Below are 5,317 nucleotides of genomic sequence, written 5' to 3' on the forward strand. Positions count from 1 at the left end.
GGCGTCAGCTGTGCGGGGATCAGGAGCGACGTGGACGCCGGGGAGCTGGGTAAGGCTACTTTCACACTTGCGCTTTCCGCTATTGAGATCCCTCATAGGATCTCAATAGCGGGGGAAAACGCTTCAGTTTTGTCCCCATTCATTGTCAAACTGAACGGAATGGAATGCAACAGAATGCATTCTGTTCCATTTGGTTGCACACCCATCGCGGACAGAATAACACTGCAAGCAGCGTTTTTCTGTCTGCGATGTGGTGCCGAGCAAGACGGATCCGTCCTGACACACAATGTAAGACAATGGGAACGGATCCGTTTTCTCTGACACATTAGAAACCAGATCCGTCCCCCATTGACTTTCAATGGAGTTCATGATGGATCCGTCTTGGCTATTTTAAAGATAATACAACCGGATCCGTTCATAACAGATGCATGCGGTTGTATTATCATGACGGAAGCGTTTTTGCTGATCCGTGACGGAACCAGCAAAAGGGCTGGTGTGAAAGTAACTTAAGTATAATCTATATGAGGGGCCCGGGCAGATGAAGACCTGCTGCGATTCCTCTAGCACTGTTATTGCAAGATCCACTGCGGCTTTTCCATTCATGTGACCTCACCTTAAAAGACACCTGCTGGTTCAGTGCCCATACAAAGTATGCACTGCTGTCCTCATTTCCTAAGGGGAAGTGTCTGATCAGTGCAAAGAGTGTCAGAGCAGTGAAAATGAGTGCTGATGGCTGACCTCTTGGCTGACCAGTGCCTCCTTAGCATATTGGGCACCCAAACTAACAGGACCAATAACTCCAGGATAGGGGCTACAGAAAGAATAAAAGCCATGAAGGGCTGAAAGAAGTAGCACCAGTTTATGGTGGTATGTAGGTTTAAAGGGGTTCTCCAGGATTTTGATGTTAATGCCCTATTCTTGGGAGAGGTCATCAGTATCTGATCGGTAGGGGTCCAACTACTGGCACAAAGAGGCCACGGTGCTCTGTGAGTGCTTAGGCCGGTTCCTCGGCCATGTGACCTCACATACATCGGTCACACGGCCTAGGCGCAGCTCAGTCCTAATCATGTCAATGGGGCTGAGCAGCAATACCAAGTACAGCCTCTATACAATGTACAGACTGTGCTTGGTAAGCTGAGAGGAGGCTGCTGCGGCTTCCTCAAACAGCTGATCGGCTGGGATTCTGGGTGTCCAACCCCTGCTGATGTCATATTGAAGACCCATCCTGAGGATATATTAAAATCCGGAGAACCTTTTTAAAGCTGTCACATTAGTGACAGATGCTCTTTAAAAGTCTTGCACATAAGGAATACAAGCTGTGAACATTTTCATTACTTGTCTTAATTGGTGACAAGTAGTAACAGAAAACAAGTATTTTGAGCCTTAAAGGAACACTAAACCTAGAAATAAATAATCAAAGTAAACCGGAGATAAAGTTTCCCTTAAGGGTCCATTCACACGTCCGTGGTGTGTTGCGGACCCGGCAAATTGTGGATCCAAAACACACCCGCCCGGCACCCCTATAGAAATGCCTATTCTTGTCCGCAAGCTGCGGACAAGAATAGGACATGTTCTATCTTTTGCGGTACTGCGGACCCGAAGATCGGGGCCGCGCTCCGCAAATGCGGATGCGGACAGCACACTGTGTGCTGTCCGCATCCATTCCGTCCCCATAGAAAATGAATGGGTCCGCACCCGTTCCGCAAAATTGCGGAACGGTTGCGGACGTGTGAATGGAGCCTTTGTGTCAAAATCCTGCAGATTTCAAAGGAGTTAATTTTCTGATTATCTCTTAAAGGTGTTTTCCAAGATTTTAATACTGATCGGTGGGGATCTGACACCCGGGACCCCGCTGATCAGCTGTTTGAGAAGACACTGGCGCTCATAGGAGAGCCGCGGCCTTCTCTTAGCTCTTGCTAGGCCAGTGATGACACATTCATGGGTCTGGGTCATGTGGCCTATGAGCAGCTCAGCCTCATAGAAGTGAATGGGGCTGTGCGGGATACCAAGCACAGCTGCTATACTATGTACAGTGCTGTGCTTGGTGAGCATGGAGAAAGCCGCGGCACTCACAGGAGCGCCAGTGCCTTCTCAAACAGCTGATCAGCGGGTGTCCCGGGTGTCGGACACACCAAAATCAGATACTGATGACCTGTAATCAGTATTAAAATCTTAGAAATCCCTTTTTTGTTGGAAATGGCAGAGCTTAATGATCTTTGTGTCCTATTGCAGACATAGCAGTGGAGAAGGCTCCTTCTGCAGCCAGCTGTTTTACAGGCAGACATGGGATAGTGAGGAGGAGGAGGGACATGGCTGAGCTCCTGAGATACATACAGTTGTGTTCAAAATAATAGCAGTGTGTTTAAAAAAAAAGTGAATAAAGCTCAAAATCCTTCTAATATCTTCTATTTGCATACACACAAATGCATTGGGAACACTACACATTCTATTCCAAATCAAAACATGAAGAAAATTATATTAAATGTGTTCCGCTATTTTTTTAAAAAGAAAAATGAATATTAGACTGTTCAAAAAAAATAGCAGTTTTTATTCTTCTTTACAAACTCAAACATTCACTATATAAACTGAAAAATGTTTGAAGATTTTGCTTTCCTTTGAATCACTTAACTAATATTTAGTTGTATAACCGCTGTTTCTGAGAACTGCTGTACATCTGAGTTGCATGGAGTCAACCAACTTCTGGCCCCTGTGAACAGGTATTCCAGCCCAGGATGATTGGACTACATTCCACAGTTCTTCTCTATTTCTTGGTTTTGCCCCACAAGTTTTCTATTGGATTAAGATCCGGGGATTGGGCTGGCCACTCCATAACATCAATCTTGTTGGTCTGGAACCAAGATGTTGCACGTTTACTGGTGTATTTGGGGTCGATGCCTTGTTGGAACCCAAGGGCATTTCCTCTTCAGCATAAGGCAGCATGACCTCTTCAAGTATTCTGATGTATTCAAACTGATCCATGATCCCTGGTATGCGATAAATAGGCCCAACACCGTAGTATGAGAAACATCCCCATATGATGATGCTTGCGCCACCATGCTTCACTGTCTTCAGTGTACTGTGGCTTGAATTCAGTGTTTGGGGGCCACTAGACCCAAAAAGAACAATCTTACTTTCATCAGTCCACAAACTGTTGCGCCATTTCTCTTTAGGCCAGTCAATGTGCTCTTTGGCAAATTGTAACCTCTTCAGCAGATGTCTTTTTTTTAAAACAATGGGACTTTGCAGGGGCTTCTTGCAGATAGCTTGGCTTCACATAGGCCTCTTCTAATTGTAACAGTACTCACAGGTAACTTTAGACCTTTTGATCTTCCTGGAGCTGATTGTTTGCTGAGTCCTTGCCATTTTGGCTATTCTTCTATCCATTCGAATGGTAGTTTTTCGTTTCTTCCACGTGTTTCAGGTTTTGGTTGCCATTTTAAAGCATTTGCGATCATTTTAGCTGAGCAGCCTATCATTTTCTGCACTTCTTTATATGTTTTCCCCAAGGTACGCTGTTCTTCTGAACAATGTATGGAACTGCCTATTTTCCGCCGAATTTCAGAGAGAAATGCACTGTAACCAGCATGTACAACATTTGCTGCCTTCCTTCCTTTAATAAGAGCAATAATTGCTACCTGTTTTTCAAAGAATGAATGACCTCACTCATTGAACTCCACACTGCTATTATTTTGAACATGCCCCTTTCAATAAATGGTTGAATTACAGAGAATCAGCAGCATGCATGTCATCACTGTTGGATTTCTATTACTCTACTACACCTGCTAGTAAATTATTGCCATGTAGAAATATCATTTCTACCAAAAATAGTGATTTGATAAGGTTAGTGATGTCTGACTGCTATTATTTTGAACACAACTGTAATAGGAGGTTTATTAAAGGGATTGTCCAAAATCATTAAAAACCTCCAACAAGCCCTGAAATTACAGGGAACCTGTCACATTGAACATGGTCTCTGAGCTGAAGGCAGCATGTCATAGAGCAGGAGGAGCTGATCAGATTGATATATGGTTTTATGGGAAAAGATTCAGTAAAACTTGTAATTTATTCATGGAAATTCGTGCTCATTCTGGGTTTTGAAGTCAAAGAGTTGGTCCTATCAGTGATTGACAAGCTTTCCTCTATGACTGTGTATACAGATAGCTGTCAATTACTGATAGGGCCGACCTCCTTGACTTCAAGGCCCAGAATGAGCAGAAATTTTCATGAATAAATTACAAATTATGCTGAATCTTTTCCTATAAAACTATATATCAATCTGCAGTCTTCAGATTGCACTGAATTTTCATGGTGACAGGTTCTCTTTAAAGCTCTTTAAGCAGCATGGTTCACTGTGGCGCTGGTCCGGATCTCCTGTACTTGTATGTGACTACTGCAGCCAATCCTTATTGATGGACCGAACAATATATTTTGCAAGAATATTGCAGTAATATTTCATTTGAAATGCTCTATTCATTGCATAGAAATACTTTTTGTGAGACAACTCCTTTAAGGGAAACGGTTTTGTAAAGTTTAGCTATACCTCATCCCTTGTTTGAGCTTCATGGACATGTCTTTTTTTCAACACTACTAACAGAGGATATGCTGGGCTGCTTTTTAAATTTTTTTTTATGTATTTTCTATGTTGAGTGTTCTTTTATAGGGGTATACCTACCGCAGACTTTTAGGGCACATCCACAGGAGAACAGTCAGCTTTTTCTGTTAAACTTTTTTTCACACTGTTGTTCGGATTGCCCAGCAGGCTGTGCCATCAGGGGAACAGCCTGCCTTATCCGTACTAGCACTTGCACACGTGTGCTGCCGGAAGTCCGCTTCGGCCCCATTCATTATAATGGGGATGGGTCGGAGATGCGGCTGCAGCACAGCAAACATGCCGAGAGGAGGGCGGTCAAAAAATGTGAATTATAGTGAATGGTGCCTGAGCGGACTTTCGGCAGCACACGTGTGCAAACGTTAGTACGGATCTGGCAGGCTGTTCCCCTGCTGGATAATCCTAACGCCAGTGTGAAAGAAGCCTTAGGGCTCATGCACACGACCGTATGCCCTCCGAGACGTACTGTCCGTGAGCGGGTCATATGTCCCGAAGTGGCATACATCGTGCGCACGGGAGCGCACAGCATCATAGGTTATTATGATATGAGTGTCGGGACAATAGCCCCGCGGGCGGCCCGATGCGAACAGCATCATAGTAACCTATGATGCTGTGCGCACAATGTATGTCGCTCCGGGACATATGGCCCACTCACGGACCGTATGTCTCGGAGGGCATATGGTCGTGTGCATGAGCCCTTATTCTCAT

Source organism: Bufo bufo, chromosome 3, assembly GCF_905171765.1.
Source record: "Bufo bufo chromosome 3, aBufBuf1.1, whole genome shotgun sequence".
In the NCBI taxonomy this organism is placed as follows: domain Eukaryota; kingdom Metazoa; phylum Chordata; class Amphibia; order Anura; family Bufonidae; genus Bufo; species Bufo bufo.